This window comes from Equus przewalskii, chromosome 8, assembly GCF_037783145.1.
Source record: "Equus przewalskii isolate Varuska chromosome 8, EquPr2, whole genome shotgun sequence".
In the NCBI taxonomy this organism is placed as follows: Eukaryota; Metazoa; Chordata; class Mammalia; order Perissodactyla; family Equidae; genus Equus; species Equus przewalskii.
Genome location: NC_091838.1, coordinates 26,014,123 through 26,034,789, shown reverse-complemented (window position 1 = coordinate 26,034,789; position 20,667 = coordinate 26,014,123). Strand labels below are relative to the sequence as shown.

Genomic DNA, 20,667 nt, shown 5'->3' with positions numbered 1-20,667 from the left:
CTACTGGTGCTGTGCCGAGGCTTTCCCTAAGGCTTCTGTGAGCCTGTAAGGTTTCCCCCTAGGCTACTAAGCTGGGTCTCTGGAACTCTCTCCAGCCCCAGTCCTCTCCGAGATCTCCGGCAATCCCTAGCCTCACCTGGTGGGCAACGGCAGCTGGGGGTCGCCCCGCCCTCTGGGCTTCTCTCCGGGCCTCTGCCGGGAGCTCTGAATGCTCAGCGTGGCCCCTCTGCTACCGGCAGACAGAGAGTTTTGTCTGCTGCCCAGGCGGAGCTCCGGCGCTTCTCCACCGGATCGCCGGACCCGCCTTTGAAAGTTCCCCCGCCCCGGTCCTCTCCGAGATCTCCGGCAATCCCTAGTCCCACGGGGCGGGCAACGGCAGCTGGGGGTCGCCCCGCCCTCTGGGCTTCTCTCCGGGCCTCTGCCGGGAGCTCTGAATGCTCAGCGTGGCCCCTCTGCTACCGGCAGACAGAGAGTTTTGTCTGCTGCCCGGGCGGAGCTCCGGCGCTTCTCCACCGGATCGCCGGACCCGCCTTTGAAAGTTCCCCCGCCCCGGTCCTCTCCGAGATCTCCGGCAATCCCTAGTCCCACGGGGCGGGCAACGGCAGCTGGGGGTCGCCCCGCCCTCTGGGCTTCTGTCCGGGCTTGTGCCGGGAGCCCTGAGTGCTCAGCGTGGCCCCTCTGCTACCGGCAGACAGGGAGTTTTGTCTGCTGCCTGGGGGAGCTCCGGCACTTCCCCTCCGGGTCGCCGATCCGGCCTTTGAAAATTCCCCCGCCCCGGTCCTCTCCGAGATCTCCGGCAATCCCTAGTCCCACGGGGCGGGCAACGGCAGCTGGGGGTCGCCCCGCCCTCTGGGCTTCTGTCCGGGCCTCTGCCGGGAGCTCTGAATGCTCAGCGTGGCCCCTCTGCTACCGGCAGACAGAGAGTTTTGTCTGCTGCCCGGGCGGAGCTCCGGCGCTTCTCCACCGGATCGCCGGACCCGCCTTTGAAAGTTCCCCCGCCCCGGTCCTCTCCGAGATCTCCGGCAATCCCTAGTCCCACGGGGCGGGCAACGGCAGCTGGGGGTCGCCCCGCCCTCTGGGCTTCTGTCCGGGCTTGTGCCGGGAGCCCTGAGTGCTCAGCGTGGCCCCTCTGCTACCGGCAGACAGAGAGTTTTGTCTGCTGCCTGGGGGAGCTCCGGCACTTCCCCTCCGGGTCGCCGATCCGGCCTTTGAAAATTCCCCCGCCCCGGTCCTCTCCGAGATCTCCGGCAATCCCTAGTCCCACGGGGCGGGCAACGGCAGCTGGGGGTCGCCCCGCCCTCTGGGCTTCTGTCCGGGCCTCTGCCGGGAGCTCTGAATGCTCAGCGTGGCCCCTCTGCTACCGGCAGACAGAGAGTTTTGTCTGCTGCCTGGCGGAGCTCTGGCGCTTCCCCACCGGGTCGCCGGACCCGCCTTTGAAAGATCCCCCGCCCCGGTCCTCTCCGAGATCTCCGGCAATCCCTAGTCCCACGGGGCGGGCAACGGCAGCTGGGAGACCTCCGTGCCCACCGTGTCTCTCTCTGGGACCCTCCGGGCGCCCCGAGCACCAGGCCGGGTCTCCCCGCCAATGGCGGGGAGAGACTCTCCCCGCGGGCTCAGGTGTGCAACTCCAAAGTTTCCCTCTGCGTTTAGGAGTAATTGCGGGGGGTTTAAGTAGGGTTCTGGTCACCTGTTTCCACCGTCGCTCCTCTGTTGTGTTCTCGCTCCTGCCCTAGATGTGTGTGGATCCTCTGGGGGCGTCCGTTGGAAGAAAGCCGCTTGCGGGTACTAGGCTGCCCGTCGGGGTCGGAGAGTTTTCACCTATTTCCACATCCTCCCGGAGGAAAGTCCGTCCACCTTCCGATGTATAGTCGCGTGGGTGTCTCAGACGTCCTGAGATGCTGTCTGGATATCCTTTGTCAAGCGATAAGTGTCCAAATAATTGTAGACTCGAAGGGCGAGAGACAAAGAGGACTACTCACGGCGCCATCTTGGAAGCCTCTTTCATCATTCTTAAATGTGAAGAATACTGAAATAATATCACCCGTGCTATATGTGGTTGTCCCAAAACTATAAAAGGAGAAACAAATTAATAACGTTTGGTTCCGTTATACCTAAATTAAATGAGGCTTATAGGAAAAACTTTGACATTCTTTTCTCTCTACTTTGAACCCACAACACATTTGAATCATTGATGTATTAGAATTTTTTACCATTTGTTTTACACATTTGCTTTTTGTATGCTTGAAACAAGTAACATTACTTGGCTTAAGAATGTCTTTTAAAGAAGAGAGTGTGTGATTCCAGTGACTGAGTCACCCTAGAAGGTGAATGTTTTGAACCCTTCTGGCAACAGAGACCTGTCTTGTTATTTTTACACCCATGCCTGGCACCAGGCATGCTCAGTGAAGATGGGAACTAAATTGAGAACGCAGCAAGGGAATTGGAGAACTGAAAACGCCTTTATGAGAATGCTGAGAATAGGATGACTTTTCAAATGTGCCTGTAGTATTGCTGTAACACAGCTTAAACTGTAAATAAAGACATTTCGGTGGGAGTGATATTTTGTGTATATTTGCAGTGAAACTAGTTCTCGTTCTCTCCTAAGTTTAGGATGCCGATGGGCTGAGTCTGTCTCTTCTTTCTTTCTGCCCTCCCTCCCTGTTCCTCTCGTGCCCTGTCTACCCTCTTCTCCCTACCTCCTGCCTCTTTATGAGGTGGACTTAGAGCGAGACCCCGTCTGTCCCTGCTCTCGCAGTGTTCCCTGGGCTGTGGCCTGGACTTCTTCTTTGGAGGTCCTGAGGAGAATTCAGATTAACAGCAGTAACCAGCCTTGAGCAATAATGCCCCCACGCCTGTCCTTTCTGCTGCTGTGACTTGTATTCTGGTAAACCCTTCTTGATGCTTGAACACCCAAGGGAGGGAGCAGTCAGCCTCTCTGCTGGAATCTATGATGATACATCCCTGATATTGACTTAAATCTACCTCTTAGGTGGTTTTGTCAATGCCCTTTGCTACATCTTTTCTCAGCTAAGTTGGGAAGAAAACATTCTGCCTCTATTAGCATCCTTATTTTCTGGCAGAGAACAGTGTTGTGGCCTCGTTTCACAGGAAAGACCCAGGCTCAGCCAGATTTATGTTCTGTTTGAAATCAAGAGTTATTCTCTTATCTGCCAGTTCTTATCTTAGTGTTCTTCCCAACTGTGGACGTTAGCCTCTTTTTATTATGATTTTTTTCTGGAAATTTACGCAACTTTAAAAATTTGACTTTGTTACATGGTTGCACATAGGTTTGCACATAGGTTGCACATATGGTTTGTCCTGAGATTAAAGATGTAAAAAAAATACAGCTACTTCTCAAAATTTGTATCAGTGCCAACTGAAAGTTTCTGAAAACCATGGAGTAGTTCACTTGCTGCTCTGAATGGGACAAATTAGTGAGACCCTCCCCTCCATACACACCCTTCCCAGAGGTAACCTTTGGTTTAAGCTCTCACTGAGTTTGCCTCCTTATTTACTTTTGGTGTTGATTGTACCTCAGTACCATCAAAGAGTAAACCATTTAAGCAGGAGATACAGTTCTTCAGACCCTTCAAAGCCCAAGAATTTGACTTTTTCCTCTCCAAGTACTGAGGATCCTATTTTTTGAATTTCTGTAATGTAAACTTAGATTTTCCTAGCCTGACTTTCCCTGATTGATGTCCAGTCCTACGTTTATTTATTTATTTATTTTTACCTTGTTTTATTGTTTAGTTGAAGGAGAAAAACATCTGAAGGTAGGTTTCGTTTTTTCCATGTTTTTTGAGACCATTAAGTTATTGATGTATTAGTGGCGTTAAGATACAAGTATGTTAAAAATTTTCTCCCCCCAACGTGGTCTATAGTTCTGGGCTCTGATTAACCTCCTACAAAGCCTGTTATTTACAGCAAATGAATTCTCATTGTTTCATATGATTCTTTAAAAAAAAAAATAATACTTAGCACTTTTCCAGGGTTTTGTACACAAATATGTAATTAAGCTTTCCTTCTCTAAAAGGATATTTGTTTATTTTATTGATTTAAAATGTTTCCAAATTAAGTTGCACACTTCAGTCATAAAGACGAAGTTCTGTTTTAATGAGGGATACTGTTTATAATCATTTTTTTTAGCAGCATCTCTTTTCAGAGAGTACTGCTCTGGGCAGTGTTTTCTGACTTGTTGTCTAAGTTGATCAGAATTGGAACACAGGTGTTTGTTTTCTCTTTCTCTCATTGTTGTTCAGGGCCACCGCCACTGTGCTGCCTTATCTTGATTTCTCTCTCTCTCTCCACCCACTGCATCAGCCTTTCATCTCAGAGGCTGCTCTTTCTTTGGTCTCCGTCAGCTGAACAGATAGACATCACCCAAACGGGACACAAGCAGGGACTATCTGGTTTCAAATGCAGGATGTATGGGATCAAATGAATTGTAGGTTTTTCTGACCTGGTAACTCACCCAGTTTTTGTTTCTTAATCTTCAAAAGGTACTGCTAGGAGGATAATTGTAGCTACTGAAAACGCGTGTCGTCCTTCCCTCTGTGAGTGATTGCTGATGACATAGAAATGTGTTGTGACCTCTTTTCACTTAAATTTTAAATCTCAGGTATCACTCACCCTGTATCAGGTGGCGAAGCTGCCATCACTCCTCATCAACCCTGGGAACATTATTGATGACTGTTCTCTTTAGTCCAAACTGTGTGTTTTTTGCATCTGAACTCATGGCATGTTTAAGATAGAGATAGTGCACATTTGACTTCAACTCCTTGATTTTACAGAGGAGAAAATCGAGACCATTTTACAGTTCCTGTCATTTAATATATTTATAGGAATGCAACAAATATATCTTTTTCTACTGTTGTTCTTACTGTATTTTTCATGTGATTGAAGTATTTATGGAAAGTAGTGCATTAAATCATATTAAAAGTGATGAGCCTTCGATATCCACCCCAGTATGGCACACATGTGCTTCACCTGGGACCTGTAGGAGCAGAGCTGGCATTCAGCAGTTTCCTCAACAGCCATGGTCTGCATTTGTTCATTCAGTTGTTCACTTAACAGATGTGCCCTGGGCACCACAGTACCATGTGGAAACACAGGGCTCCTGCCAGAGTTGTTGCCTGATCCCATATTTCGCTAAATTTAACATCGACAGGGCTACAGAGATTTTTTGACAGAAATTCCCTGAGGGAGCAGAGGAAAGCATGTCAGCATTGCATCAGAGTTTATGAAAGGCATTTCTCCAGTGTCCTTCTGAGGTGAATCTGCGAGGTGTGGTCTGCCATGCCCGGGATCAGGTTACAGTTAACCTGGCTGGCTGGGGATCCCAGGGCCCCCGTGGCCCTGCTCTAGGGAGGTAAGATGAGCCCTGAGTCATCCTCCTGCAGTGTTGGGAGGACCAGCTCCTTGTGAGATCCCCCTGTGTGTGGGTCACGTTAAAAATGCAAAAAGAGCTTAGATTAGTCTTAATTTGACTCAAAGAGTAAACTCGTTTCCCTCAGAGTGAATGTAATGTGTTCAATACCTGTTTGATTCTCTGCTGATTGGCAGGGGCGTCGAGGCAACTCTGAAGTACCACGGGCAGTGGTCCAGTGAGCAAGAAGGGTTTTGTCACCTGCTCCATTTTCTTTCTGTTCCCTTTCAAACTTCTCACCCTCTGTGTAGAGAAAATCTTACCAAGGTGAGATTGCCTTGAATTGACATGGTCTTGAAATTTTATTCCCTGGTACTCTTTTTGCACAATTTGAAAAACAGTAATTTAATAAACTACTTCTGTTTAATAGGCTGTGTTAGGAGCCAGGCCAGTCCTTTGGACAGTGGGCAGTGCAACAGGAATTTCAGAGCTGAATTCAGAGGTTTGAGTCACCTGGAGAGCAGTCAGCCTCCTCCGAAGGTCGTGTCTTCTTTGACAAACTGTACCTGCCTCACTCGCCTTGAATGGTCCCCGTACTATTTTTTTCCCTGCAAAACCTTTATCTTTTCCTACTCTTGGTTTGGGCACAAATTATTCTGTCCCAAAAGCTAATCCGTCTGCATTCTGTGACTGTTTATTTCTTAAGCATATAGCAAGCAAAAGCAGTTTGCTTTTCTTTAGGTATTTCATTTTACCAACACCTAAAATAATGCTCACAAAGAGAAACTGATGTACGCGCACATAGAGACCCAGGAGCTCCTGGATGGTCTCTCCCTAACTCAGGACCAGCGTTTTTTTAAACTCAGTTTTTAATGAGGCTTCAAATGTTCACTTGTGAAAAGTTTCCTTGCTCTGCTGTCCATATTTGAGCACCCTTTTTGGTGTATGATGGTTTATTGGTAAAATAAATTTTAGTGACAAATGCACACTTTTTTTTTCAAGCAGGGAGTTAGAAAGGGGAAAAATCTTAATTGCTGGGGCACCCCCCAGTAACATAACCACAGGAATGAACATTACATGGAAATGTTCATTCCAGCAAGAAGTGGGACCACCCTTTTAATCTAAAACATGATGACCTTTCCCACTCTTCTCCTATTCTACCTTTTACCAAACCTTAAAACATCCTATCATGATTATATATTTTCAGTTGTCCCCATCACTTAACTGGTGGTGATATTCCAGCCAACGTGTTAGCAAGTGTGCTTTCGTGTTACTGTGTGTCGCCCCTCCCCCATTTTGCTTTGTCATTATTCTGTAGCTTCTGACCATTTTGGGGAGTCCACAGTCAGAGGAAATCAGAGCAGCCGTGCTGTAAGCAGAGGAGTCTTGTTGCCAGGTCAGCAAGGTGAGGACGTTACTCTGGATGGTGAAATTTATTCACCATAGTGGTCACCAGCTGTCGCAGACATGAGGCATGAGGTTTTGTGCCACACTGATTGGCAGAGGAAGAACTTTGGGTCAACAGCACTTCCTGGCGTGAACCATCTGGGAAGTGAGGACTTTCCCTGAAGTAATGTGTGCATCAGCACTCTCTCAGTTTCAGCGGTAGGACTCGGTGATCCTCTGCTGATCTGACTACCAAGTGGTTGACAGACAGCTCACTTCTGCTTTAAGTCGAGAAGCAGTACTCAAAATTGAACTTATTTCCTGGTACCCAGGTCTTTCTGGTATGAAATCAGCAAGGGGCTCGCTTCAGTTCTTAGTAGGATTTGGCCTCTGATAAGCTGGTAAACTTTCCAAGTTTTCCTTTCCCCATGATCACCATGAAGAGAAATAAATTCTGATTTCGCTGCTTCCCTAAGACATAGAATTTTTGATTTGACTATTATAATCAGGCAGAAGTTAGAACACATAATGTTATTGGACTGAAAATAATGTTATTCCTTCTTTTTAGATACCATACTCTATACCTGATCCAGGATATTACACTAATTGCTTTTGTGATGAAGATACTTTAAAATCACAGATGTTATTGATTTAAAAATAGAACATAGGCGTTTTTATTAAGCTGTTGAGAAACAGGGTTTAGATGCTTTTTCCTGATTTTCTGGCTAAATGCAACAGTAATGAGAATTGTGGGTGAAATGTTAATGTCGTGCAGAGATGATATTTTGTGACCCATTTGCATTTGGCCACTTTTTACACTGATTGTTTTACGCAGCATATCTATTCCTAGTTTATTCACACTTCTAGTTAGCTTGGATCTTTTGCTTTACAAATTGTAATCTTGCCCAGTGGGATCTCCCAGTCTCATTTCTTAGGAGAGGGGAACTAGATAGGGGATGCTGATGCAGCCCCTGGAGAATGGTCTAAGGGGTTCTCTGGACTGTTTGGCCCCCCAGATGATGCAGGCACCGTCTGTGTACTAGAGGCTTGTGGGGCAGGGCTTACTTTCCTAGTACACTAGATGAAGGTGCGAGTGGAGAACTTTCTTCCTGCATATGTTGTTTTGTTTTCCACTACATAAAAGCTATAATTTTTGTCAAAATTGGTTATCGAGTCTCCCTGGGTCTTGAAAGAATTGAAATAGATAAAAAGCATCCACTTGTTAACATGTCAGGACTTTTTCTGATTTCTAGCTGTCCCACTTCACGTTCTGGAAATACACCTGGCTCCTTTCAGCCTCAGAGACTTTGCATGACATTTACATCTTCATAATGCATACACTTCTTCCTCAGGGCACCAGGAGCGAATGCTTGTACTAAATGAATGAGATGATTTTCCAAGGTGTGACCATAATGCACCAGGGATTGGCTGATATTTAAAGAACGTGAATGAAAGCAATAGACGCCTTACCAGGGCAGGACGCAGGAGCTTTTCACCAAGTATGCCCTCCTAGGACTTGAAGTCTTACTGACGGCTGATTGTGTAAACTGGAGTTGTTTGTCCACTGTTTGTACACTAGTGAATGTCAGCCCAGGTGCTGGGGTCACATGGGTTCAGAGCACCTTGTGCGTCAGCCCAGGTGGCCTGTTAGGGACAACCCGTGTCAGTAGTCAAAGTGCTTGGGTTCACAGGAGTTTGCTTCTCAGATGCATCACCTCAGGTCGTGGGTTTTCCCTCTGTCAGAAGGTTGGAAGGTAAAGCAGTATGATACGCCTGAGGAAGACTCTTCCACGTAAATCAAGAGCTTTCATTTCATTCTGGGATGAATCACTGACAAATTCTTAAATCCGTGAGAAGTTACTTCATCTCTTTCCGCTTTGATTTTCTTCCTCAATGGTACTAATACCAAATCTGAACACTGACGTAGTGTTTCCTGTTGCTGGGCACTGCTCTAACTGCTTTCCAGGGACTGCCTCATTTAATCCTCATAACAGCTCTGGGTTAGATCCTGCTGTTATCCCCATTTTATAGATGAAGAAACTGAGCCATGGAGAGGTGAAATAGCTTGTCCAGGGTCGTGCATCTAATAAGTAGTGACAGAGGATTTGAACCCAATCAGACTGGCTCTAGAATGCCATGCTCTTAACTGCTATACTGTACTCCCTCTCAGAAAAATGTGTATAGTGTCCCTGATTCCTTTGTATTTGGTTTGACGGTGTGAATATACATTTACCCTTTTATGGAAGGTATTTGAACCAGTGAATATCGCTACTATTTCTCTGGTACCTACATATGTTTGGGGTGGCTTTCATGAAACACCTTGTCTGTGCTGCTTGGGAATTACTTTCTCTATGGTATGGGCTCATACCCACATCTGAGTGCTCCAGGGTACCACATGCATATATACAAGTGAATCATCTGCAGTCCTGGGCGCCACTCACATGGACCACTATGGTCATGGCGACTCCAGATTGTGCAGTACACAGCCTGTACAACTGTGTGCACAGCCCTTTATAAGCAATAAATACACTTATAAAAGTGATAGCCTTATTTAGAAAATTTCCATGAACATACAGAAAATTAATGTATTGTATCTATGATAATAGTCCATGCTTTATGAGCTTGCCTTAGTGCATCAAAGCCACCTTTCACAGACTTCATATGCTCCAGTGTCCATTTGAAGGCAGCAGCTAGTAGGTAAATAAAGAAGCTGGATTGCAACCGAAGAATCAAAATAAGTACGTGTACTGATTTCTGATTTAGGTGGACACTAGTTGGCCAGACTGTGGACGTTATACTTACAAAATAATCAGCTTAGCAGTTTTGTAAATTATGGACTTTATCCAATAAAATAAAAGCCAATTTGAAATATTTCAGGTGCCACTTAGCTTCAAGCCAACAAAACTCACTTACACATCAGATTTCCGGGATTCATGGATGTTCTTTAGTAAAGTACCAGCTGTGGTTAAAGTCAGGCAGCACTTGGAAATTCTCATGAGAAAAGGACAAAATACCGTGCGGGTGAATGGAAACAAAGCCCTCAAACTCTTTTAGCAACTAAATAGGTTCGGTATTAAATAGGTTATACAACATTTATACTATTTAGTTTTAGAAAATAATGAGTTAGCTGGCTAAAATAAAAAGCTCTTTTAAAGCAGCTTTAATTAGTTAAAAGTCTGTTAAAGAGTTATTTTAAAAGTTAGTGAAGTGACGTTAGTTGTACTCCGACAGTGAGTCGGTGCCGTGTAGGTCTGGGCAGTCAGGACAGCTGTCGCCACGTTTATTACAGGAGGAGGAGAGGCACCGAGCCGACCAGGTTGTGTGTTCAGAGCACCTTAGAATTAGGTTCTCTTAACCGCTTAAGGCAGCGCTGGATACGTCAGCAGTGATCGCGGCTGCACAGTGCTGTCCCCTGTCCCTGACAGCACGATCACACTCTCCCTTGCCGCTGTGTCCTCTTCAGTTAGAAAGTTGGCTAGTAGAGCTACACGGCAAGCCCCGTGAGGACAGCAAGTTTTGTCTGTTTGTTGGCTGCTCTATCCCCACGGCCTAGACCAGTGCTTCATACCCTGCAGGTGCCCCATAAATAGTGACTCATTGAATGGATTGAACTGTTTACTGGTCTGACTGTGCACTCTCTGTACTCAGGAAGCATAGATCTTGCATGTTTTGTGAACAGCTTTACTTTATGTGACACCTTTTAACACCTCGGACCCATTTTGCACTGTACCCCTCGGCCCCCAGCTCCATCTGATGGCCGTATCCATTAGTTGATTACAGCAGTTCAAGTCTTATCTGTTGATTAGAATTCAGGGGCCACCTGTGCAAACCACTGCAGTGTGGAGCACAAACCAAGGAGTGTTTTCATTTTGTAAGACTAAAAGTATGGAAAAGAAGAAGTGAAACTGTCATTGTTTACAGATGACATGGTACTATATATGGAAAACACTGAAGATCACCAGAAAACTACTGGAACCAATACATGAATTCAGTAAAGTTGCAGGATACAAAATTAATGTACAGAAATCTGTTGCATTTCTATACACTAATAGTCTATCAGAAAGAGAAATTAAGGAAACAGTCTCACTTAGAATTGCATCAAAAATAATAAAATACCTAGGAATAAATTTAACCAAGGAGGGCGGGTGAAAGACTTGTACTCTGAATACGGTAAGATGTGGAAGAAAGAAATTGAAGATGACACAAATAAAGGGAAAGAAATTTTGTGCTCATGGATTGGAAGAATTAACAGTATTGAAATGTCCATACTACCCAAAGCAATCTACAGATTCAGTGCAATCCCTATCAAAATACCAATGGCATTTTTCACAGAAATAGAACAAATAATCCTAAAATTTGTATGGAACCACAAAAGACCCAGAATAGCCAGAGCACTTTTGAGAAAGAACAAAGCTGGAGGTATCACATTCCCTGATTTCAAACTATACTACAAAGCTACAGTAATCAAAACAGCATGGTACTGGTGCAAAAAACAGACACATAGATCAGTGAAATAGAATAGAGAGCCCAGAAACAAACCCACAATTATATGGGTCAATTAATCTATGACAAAGGAGGCAAGAGTATACAATGGGGAAAAGATACTCTCTTCAATAAATGGTGTTGGGAAAACTGGACAGCCACATGCAAAAGAATGCAGCTGATGTCCTTTCTTACCCCGTATACAAAAATAAACTCAAAATACAGTAAAGACTTAAATGTAAAACCTGAAGAAAACATAAACAGTAAGCTCTTTGACATCAGTCTTAGCAGTATTTTTGGGATATGTCTCCTCAGGCAAGGGCAACAAAAGCCAAAATAAACAAATGGGACTACATCAAACTAAAAAGCTTTTGCACAGTGAAGGAAACCAACAAAACAAAAAGGGCAACCTACTAAGTGGGAGAAGATATTTGTGAATAATGTATTTGATAAGGGGTTAATATTCAAAATATATAAAGAACACATACAACTCAACTGCAAAAAAACAAACAATCCGATTAAAATATGGGCAAAGGACTTGAATAGACATTTTTCCAAAGACATACAGATGGCCAACAGACACGTGAAAAGATGCTCAACATCACTAATCATCAAGGAAATGCAAATCAAAACCACAATGAAATACCACCTCACACCTGTCAAAATGGCTATTATCAAAAAGACAATAAAAATGACAGTGTTGGTAGGGATGTGGAGAAAAGAGAACCCTCATGCACTGTTGGTGGGAATGTAAATTGATGCAGCCACTATGGAAAACAGTATGGAGGTTCCTCAAAAGATTAAGAATTGAACTACCATATATGGTCCAGCAATTCCACTTCTGGGTATTTACCCAAAGAAAACAACAGCACTGATTCAAAAAAATATGTACACCACTGTGTTCATTGCAGCATTATTTATAATACCCAATATATGGAAGCAACCTGAGTGTCCATCGATAGATGAATGGATAAAGAAGATGCGGTATATGTATACAGTGGGATATTACTTAGCCATAAAAAGATTGAAATCTTGCCATTTGCAAGAACATGGATGGACCTTGAGGGTATTTTGCTGAGTGAAATGAGTCAGAGAAAGACAAATACCATGTGATTTCACTTACATGTGGAGTCTAAAAAACAAAACAAACAGACAAAACAAAACAAATAGACTCATAGATATAGAAAACAAACTGGTGGTTGCGGGGGGCGGGGCACAGAAGGGGAGCCCATTTGGGCGAAAAAGGTGAAGGGGATTAAGAGGTACAAAGTTCCTGTCAAAAATCTGTCACAGGGATGTAATGTATGGCATAGAGAATATAGTCAGTAATACTGTAATAACAGTTGTATGATGACAGGTGGTAACTAAACTTATGGTGGTGATCATTTCATAATGTATATAAATATTGAATCACTATGTTGTATGCTTGAAACTAACATAATATTCTATGTCAACTATACTGCAATAAAAAAATTAAAAGAAATTATATTAAGATTGTAATACCAAAAGGTAGGCATTCCTCTAAGGAGAATTTTTCCTTCTTTCAGCTAAGAGCATAACATAAGACAAGTAAAGTGCAACACTCATTGAGCATGGTAACGAAGTTAGCATTATCAGATTAGCTGTAATTGAATTTTCATATTTTATGCAGATAAAATGTCAGAACTAACCCTTACTATATATTAATACTGAACTATAGACTTTAAAATAAAATCGTAATAATTTAGTCCTCTACAACTTCTGGATTCTCAGAAATCCTTTGTACATTTTGTGGCATTTTCTAAGAGTGCCTTTTTCGTAAATGAGGAAACTGAGGCACAGAAAGATTGTAGGAGCCCAGGCGTTAACTGTCAGGTGTAAACTAAAGCCTCATAATTCCACGTATTGTGTTCTTTCTGTTACATTATGTATACCAAGAATCCTCGTTCAGCGCATGGTCACCCATTAACAAGCCTGAGAGAACCAGAATGTCTTAGTACCATTTATGCATTTATAATTTCTTCTCTTCTGGTTCATCTTTGGGAACCCCCTTAGAGCAGAGATTCGAAGAAGGAAATCTGTGTGCACATCTTACCATGGATGAACACAGCAATGTGTGTTAACAACACTTCGTCATCTTTGACCTGTATCACCTGCTCACGTTCACTTTTGTAAGAAGAGTGATTGACGCCATGTCAGGCAACCCTTAGTTGTGCAGTTTTAAATCTTGCATCTCCAGTCTCTCGCTACACTGCGGCGTTCTGCCAAATGATGGCTGTGGGGTCACGATTTACTGTTGTGGTGGTGGTCCAATTGAATGTGCGGTGCTTGTGGTTTTGCAAATGCTGCAGAGAATTTCCTTTATAGGACACAGGGTCTTAGGTCTTATGGCTTGAACTGAGGGGGCTGTTATACACATGACAGATTTCTAGAGCTGATGTTGTTGACAACCATAATGTCAGCACACCCTCAAAGCAGAAGAAAGCTGGATGGAAGAGTTGTGAAGAGAAAATCATGGTCATGGTAGGGAGCATTTTCAAACAATGCTTAAATAGTATTCCAGGGGTGAAGCTAATTAGGTAGAAAATGGAAACTCAGTCAGTTTCTTTCCTGTGAAGACTATGCAAGAAGAATGAGATACTCCACGTCTTTTGGAATCAATGACACGAGCATTCTGTAGGATTTCAAATGGTGAAATAATTCTTATGCCTTAGTCCAGGAGTTCCAGCCTATCTGTAGGGAAGAGGTGAATATTAAGAACTTGAGCTTTGACATCATGGTCTGTGTTTGGGTAGGATGCTTGTGAGGCTTGAGGACTAGAGTGTGTTCAGAAACTGTAGCTCTATCTTGGGGTGGACTTGAAAGCTGCCGCTGTTCTTTCTTCTTTCCCTCACCTCAGCGTCATCCCTGGAGGCCACCAGGCCTGGGCTGTGGTTCCATCACTGAGGCGCAACAGTTGACCTGAGGCACCAGAAACCTCATGGGAATGTAATTAATTGTTGTCCTCTTTTCCTTTCCCTCTCTCTCTTCTTTTTAAACTGATATTAATCAAGCAATGATACTTAATGTTTGAAGAGGTAACTTTCTATCAAACGGTAATAAAGGAGTTCTGCCTTTGTAAGTTTATATGTGTTTTGGTAAATGACTGCTCTCTTGTAAAACGTGAGAGGCTGTTTAACGTGCATAATGAATATTGAGATTTTACTCTTTTTAAAAATAGCTTCTTCATGTAGGAGGTTAGTGTGCTTGGCGACCAATTTGAGAATTTTGAAAAAAAAATTTTTTAATGTCAAAGTAGGACTTAATTTAAATTTTAGCTTCTTTGCTTTTAACTCTCTTTCAACTTCTCCAGAACAGTTATTAGCATAAAAGCTTAATGGATTCACGTTCCCTGGGTTATATACATGCTGTTGAAATGCAGAGTCGATTCTAAATGCTTGCGTAATAATCCTAAACCCAGCCTGAAGCTCCAGAGTGCTTACGCACAGTCCGTTATGACACAGCCAGGCAGTGGTGAATTGTTTAGCACAGTATTTTGCAAAGGTTTTTCTCTTAGTCCCTTTCAGAAGCACCTGCAAATTCTGTTCAGGAAAATTATCTGTTCATATTTTGAGGGTAAAAGTAGAAGCATTGAATGTTCCTTTAGTGCAGGTTTGATAGGGTGGCGCTGAACGTTTTTTATTTTAAAAGGAATATTAACATGGATCTCACCATTGTTCTTACCCTGCTGAGCCCTGACACCTGCGCCCCCACAGTGGAGTTTCCACTCTATGCCCCTCCTTGTCTCACCATCTAACAATGCGTCTGTGTGTTCTGTCGTCCTATCTGTGGCCATCTTTCGCCTTCCTTTCCCCTCTACCTTCCCTCGGCTCTGCCTCTTTTCTATACTTTCTCTAGGATCTCCATCTTCTTTTACAAACCAGGGACACTCATTCCTTTTTTCCCTGACCTCAGGACCTTGTGATTTGCTGCTCCGTCTTGTCTTCTGTTGTCCTCCTACGTCAGAGTTTCTCATCTCCCCTTCCTGCCCTCTTTGTCCATCGACTTCCTGTGACCTAAGTGTGTCCATCCACCAGGGCTCTGTCTCAGCCCTCTTGTCATTCTTCACCCGGAACATCATACCTGCTGCTGGTTCTAACTGTGCTTCATCGGTTATCTCAACATTTATGCCACTTGCTAGATCCACTTAACTGATATTCCACTCCAGTCTCAAATTCACCATGTCACGAATGGATCTCCTGACCTTCCTGCCAAAGCAGCATCTCTCCTGGCTTTTATCCTGGAGTGCCACTGAGCTTTCATTACTAAGGAACCAACTTTGAAGAACCTTGGAGAATCACCTGAACTCCTGGGCATTCACTCATTAAGTATTTTTGTTCTTTGACTCTTTCTTATTTACCCTTTCTCTCTTTCCAGAATGTTCCAGGTTAAGCCCTCATCTTCTTTTATCACATAGTATTGCTGAAGCCAGTTCTGATTGGCTAGTCTGTCCCTCAGGTATTTCCTTTTCACTGTACCCTGAATGTTGCATATAGGTGTTGATAAAAATCCTATCTTCATGTCCCCTTCATTCTTGAAAACCTTTTACTAACTCCCATAGACCCTGGGGGTAAAGCAATAGATGTGGTAGGTTGGGCGCTCACCTGTTGCCGTAGTAGAGTTCTAACTCACCTCTCCAGCTATCACTGTTCTTCTCCTTGGAGCCCTTCTCCTCATCTGGATTGATCTGTTAAGGCCCTCAGTGCTTTTTGCAGGCCTGTTCTTTTCCTTTGCTCACATCCTTACTTAAAATCCCTGCCCCCTTTCTTCACTTAGCCAAGTCATGGTAATACTTGCCATTTACTGAGCATGTCCTGTTTGCCTGGCAAATGCCAGTGAGCACAGTACATTTATGTTACTTAATCTTTGCAACGACCCTATAGTGTGAGTACCATTCTATGATTATTCTTATATTATTGTCCTCCCAGTACCTGCTTTATAAGGGTCTATTGTGAATGTGCAGTGCCAGACCCATAGTGCACTTCATACATTCTGTCATTGTCCCTTTCATTATTCCTTTTGGCAGGTGGAGACCTGAGATGCAGATGTGCAGGCCACACCAGCGGTATGTGGGGGAGCTGGGGTGGGCACTGGCTTGTGGACTGTAGACCCCAGGCTCCTCAGTGCTGGGCTAGGGACCCCTCAAGCTTGCCTTTCGGTGCCATCTTTGGTTCTCATTGGCAAATATGCTGCTAGTCTTTAGATTTTTCTTCTTAAGAATAAATGTTTACTCATTAGTAACTGAGTTAAAGGAAGTAAAGTAGCTAAAATCTGGTATCCATTAACTGAAGAGGCCCCATTTCTAAATAAAGTGAGTGCTCCACTCGGCTTTCCTGAGTCCCCTCTGCGTTGTCCGGCCACGGAGCAGCTGGGGGACTGTGTTGCCAGGCAGGATGCCTGCCTTTTGGGACGGAGCCCCTCCGCAGGGGTCATCTGTTTGGGGTCTTCTGTGCCTGCTCCTCTTGTGTTAGTTCATGTGTTTGTAGAATGACTGCGCTACACGGTATTTCTCCAGGGGGCCGAGTTCTCCTGGTCTCCATGTAAGGCACAGAGGGAGAGTTGGCCTCCTACCTTCTTTAAGTGGACCAGTCAGAAAAACTGAAGAGTCCTCTCATGCCTCGATTAAACACAAAACTCCAGGTTGAATTGATAGCATTTACTGTTTTAAGATCTCATGGTTAGTTTTGAATTATCAATGAGGTTTCTTTTTTCTTTTATTTTTAATGTGGTAGAAAACCTGTAAGGTCAAATTTACTGTCTTAATTTCTAAGTGTAAACTTCTCAGTGATGCTTTGTTTTTGTTTTATGTTATTACTTCTTAATTTTTTGTGTGTCTATTAGTGACATCTCTCCCCCCGGTATAAACTGCTTAAGGGCCCGGGTCAGGCGGTGTCCGTTTCGCTGCGTCCAGTCAGTGCGTTTGTTCCCTGTCTGTTATTTCTGAGCACGTGTTTTGCATCCCCGACTTTGTCTAGCACACAGCAGATGTTAAACATCTAAAGACTGAGTTTAAGAAATTTCTTTTAGGAATGATTTTTAGTGGTAGAATTCGAAAACAGCTTGCGTGAGGAGTCACGCTCATCCTTTTAAAAATAAATGCCAAATAAGACAAGCATTATCATGGGGAAGTTTCTCCCCTAGGAAAAACCGTTATAGAGTGATAAGGATTAAGATTTTTATTTCTTCCTAGCAGGACTAGTAAAGATACTGTGTATGAGTGTGTGTATGTTCTTGAACTGTAATGTTAAATATTTTTTATTTTGATCACTGTGTGTCTCCAAGAATACAATTACAGCTGTGTGTCACTTAATGACAGGATATGTTCTGAGAAATGCATTGTTGGGTGATTTCGTCATCGTGTGAGCATCATAGTGTACTTACGCAAACCTAGATGGTATGCTGCTACTCTCACGGGACCACCATCGTATATGCGGTCCGTCATTGACTGAAATCTTTTGTGGTGCGTGACTGTATTGTCATTTTACATTGTTGAGTCAGGAATAAAAGTTTAGTGTGTTTGATTTAGGTCCCAAACTCTCATATGCTCCATTCTGTTTCTGAGGAGTCAGTTTGGTTTCAATATAACTTTCTATTTGGGGAAGTTTAGAAGTTAGTGAACAAAACAGTGTTTCCTTCTCATGGATGGGCAAAATTTTGTTGTGCTCAGACTGTTGTATTAGACATGTGCAAATTTAGTTGTGGCAGATGAAGAACTGTCAAATATGCCTTTCATATTTAAACAGACTACAATGGATGCAAGTATTTAATGAAAAGCTAGTTTTCTTTAATAAAAAAATGTAGTTGGTCTCAGTCCTCAAGCACACAACAAATGCTGGAACTGCCCTTGATTAGACCAGATGTTTCTGTTTCACTCGTAATAGTTTTGGATGGGTGGATGGAGATGTACACTTTCTTAGTTGATCGCTCACCACCGTCGTGCCAAACATGATATAATTCCTGGGCTACGCTGCATCTTCCATAACGTGCATACCGCTAATGTTATACTGATTGAAATTGCTTTTTTCAATTCTTAATAGACTTGTTTCTCTCTCGGTAGACTGGGGGACCGAACATGAGGAGCTGACATAGTTATGTATGTTTTTTTAGTGCCTAGCGTGGAGTAGAAATGAACAAATGTCTATAAATTGGAATAACAGCAGGATTGCTTATAAAAGCAAAATGAGATGCAGAATACTTATATTTTAGTATTTAATGTTTATTCTTAAGAAAAACAGTGGGGCAACATCCTCTAATGTTTACTTTTTCTTGTAATAATATGTGAATGCCGTGTTTTTCTTAGCATTCTCTGGCATTACTCAATAAGCACTTACAAAGGCTACTGTATATAGTAGATAATCAATTGCTATTTTTATGAATAGAAGATGAACACTTTTCCTAATATATGTCATAGAAACCTAGATAAATTTTAGTGTCGATGTTGATATTATTGATATAACATTAATAAAATATCATGGAAGGGCTAATTCCTATTTTGACATTTCTGAAAAATATTGCTTATGTATAATCTTTAGAATAGTCACTATCATTAAAGATTTGTATGTTCTGCTGGTTGCTGGATTTCATGGTTTGTGGAAAGGATAGAGATTTCTTTGGAGGCCTCTCATACTTTTCTTTCTTTTTCACCTGTTGTAACGGTCAGAGGCTAGGCTTAGGAGAAAGCCCATTAGTTCCCTGTTGCTTGCATATCGAATTTCCGCAAACGATAGCCATTTCTTAGCTCATGGTTCTGTAGGTCCTGGGTTCTCTGCTCAGGGTCTCACACTCACGTGTTGGCCGGACTACATTCTCAGTTGAGGCTTTGGGGAAAAATCTTTTTCTAAGCTCATTCAGATTTTTGGCAGGACTCTTCTCCTTTTTTCCCCACTCTTAGCCAAGGGCTACCATCAGTTCCTATAAGTTTCTAGAAGCCTCTCTTAATTCCTTGCCTTGGGCCTTCTCACGTATCTTCTCACAGGTTCTCTCACAACATCGCAGCAAGATCCCTGGTCAGATCCCCCTCATTTCTCATCTCTTTGGCTTCTCTTCTTTGATCAGCCAGAGAAAACTCTGCTTTTAAAGGATTCATGAGATTAGGCTGGGCCCTTCCAGATAATCTCCTTATCTTAAGGTTAATGTGCCAGAGAATGTGCCTAATCAAAGGAGTAAAACTGGTTATATTCACTGTCCTGGGATTTTGCAGGGTGAGTCCACCAGGCAGGGGGAGTTCCTGGAGTTTGTGTTAGAATTCTGCTTCCACAGAAAGTTCGGTTAAGATGCTTAGGAAATGCCAAATTTACCTCCATGCTTATGGTACTTTGAGATGCTGAAGACTGTGTTTTATGGACTTTTTTCTTTCTTAACCGTGTGTATTTCTAAGGGAAAGAGAAGCAGTCCGTCCTTTGTATAAAGGGATGTTTTTACAGTCAGTTAGGGCTTAGGGTTTAGGTTTATGATTGTCTTTCAGCCATTTGCCCTGGAGCCTGGTCAAATGAGGACCTGGTCAAGGGTGCAGGGTCTTGCCATTAACGTAGAAACCAAGCTGACCCAGGTTAAGGGCTTAATCCGGGTTAAGAACTTGACAAGGCAGGCCATAGGGAGCTGCCCTGAGTTCATGACCACAGGAGTGACTTGCCAGAATCACTCTTTTTGGCAGATGAACGTGGGAACTGTACATATGGTTAGAGAGGATAAGCCAGAGCAGAAACCTGCCAGGAATTCAGAAGTGATTGCTCATTTATCAGTGGCAAGGGAGATTTAGAAATTTATTGTGTTCCTTGAATTATATTAATAGTAGTAGTGCTAGTAAAATAAAGAAGAGTGGGCAATCTTGAACAAGGTAAAAGAGAAAATCAGGCTGCCTTTTATGACCTGTGATCACCTGAGGAGCATTTGGTTACTTCTAGTGGAGACCATGTGTGAATGGTTTTTAGGCTGTGTGGCAGGTAAATCATCAGTTTGTTATAGAAGTTGGCAATTGCAGTGGGTTTATGAGTATTGTTTTAAGTGCATATACATTTTTTTTATCACCTAAAAAACCTTGCTAACTAGAAGCACGTGAGGTGAAATGGATATACAGTGTGTATTTTACATGGACTTGTATTTCACTTTTACAGCCTCTGGCCTTGCGTGTTCCCCTACCTCTTGCAAAAAGCCGCATACCTTTAAATGAGATGGATAATGGATCTGTAATATATATTACTCTAGCGATAGGATATTCATTGCTTCTGAATGCCACACCTCTCTTTGTTTAACTCACCCCCCACCCCAGTCATATATGCATGGTTTTCTTGGAGTCAGCATTCAAGGGGAGTTTAGTCTTTACTTCCTATTCTCTCCACTGTTTCACTGAAGAATTTTTAAGATAAACAAACAAACACAGAAATTATCTATGGGCCTGGGAACCGGACACTGAACGT

General features: G+C 43.2%; 1 protein-coding gene across 8 annotated transcripts in view; it reads left to right on the top strand.

The window, feature by feature from the left end:
• FAM110B (family with sequence similarity 110 member B) overlaps nt 1-20,667 on the top strand; it is a 152,823-nt gene that overhangs the window by 43,982 nt on the left and 88,174 nt on the right. For 2 of the 8 annotated variants that reach the window (XM_070630556.1, XM_070630554.1), the window contains exon 3: nt 16,278-16,316. The exons of the other annotated variants lie outside the window; for them this stretch is intronic. The gene's annotated coding sequence lies outside the window, so the exon portion shown is untranslated. The remainder of the gene's footprint in view (nt 1-16,277; nt 16,317-20,667) is intronic. 8 annotated transcript variants of the gene reach the window in all.